This window comes from Solanum pennellii, chromosome 4, assembly GCF_001406875.1.
Source record: "Solanum pennellii chromosome 4, SPENNV200".
NCBI classification, from domain to species: domain Eukaryota; kingdom Viridiplantae; phylum Streptophyta; class Magnoliopsida; order Solanales; family Solanaceae; genus Solanum; species Solanum pennellii.
Genome location: NC_028640.1, coordinates 74724603 through 74725667, shown reverse-complemented (window position 1 = coordinate 74725667; position 1065 = coordinate 74724603).

Below are 1065 nucleotides of genomic sequence, written 5' to 3'. Positions count from 1 at the left end.
ACCCCCCGACAAAAAAAACACATTTTTACCTCTATGTAATAAATACTTTATCCGTGTTTCATATTATTTATCAAATCTTTTTCTTACATATTTTTTCAACAAATCATAAATAATATAAAATTTATCTTATATATTTTGTTGTGAATTTTAAAAACTTTTTCTTACAATATTTGTAGTTTAAAAAAAATTAATTAGTGAAATTTTAATTAATTATACTTTAATTTTATATATTTTTAAAAAAATTTAATAATATGAACACATAATATATGACGAGTAGCGTCCTTATTTTTTTAAAAATAAATAAGATAAACGTGTGATATAAAATTAGAAAAATGTTCATTATTTTAATATTAACGTAAACAAGTAATTTGTAAGGAGGAAAATTCCTCGTTCTTTGGTAAATAATGTGGATTGGTAATATGTAACGAGGAGAGTACTATATATATTTTTTTCAATTTCCAAAAAATTATATCATATATTTTCTCCGTCTAGAATTATTTGTCATTATTTCTATTTTTAAAATTAAATTATTCTTTCTATTCAGTATTATTTGTCGTGATTTTTATTTTTAGAGTCTAATTATAAAAATTTTGACTAACATTTTAAGACGTATTTTTTCATCATATTAATATATAAAAAATTGTCATTTATAGTAATTTTCATATAGTTTTAGAATATTTAATTTTTTTTGTTTAAAATATCGAATTAATGTGATCCAATTTAGCTTTAAAAATTAGTCAAATTGACTTTCGATAAGCGCAACATGACAAACAATTTCGGACGGAATAAATATAAAAATTTTGACTAATATTTTAAGATATAATTTTTTCATCATATTAACATGTAAAAAATTGCAAGTTACAATAATTGTCATATAGTTTTAGAATATCTATTTCTTTTATTTAAAATATCAAATTAATATATTCTAATTTAACTTTAAAAATTAGTCAAATTGACTTTTGAAAAATCTAACGTAACAAATAATTTCGAACGAGAGAAATTACTTCAAATTCAAATTATTTCCCCTACCCCTACCCCCTACCCCAAACCCACCCACCCCACCTA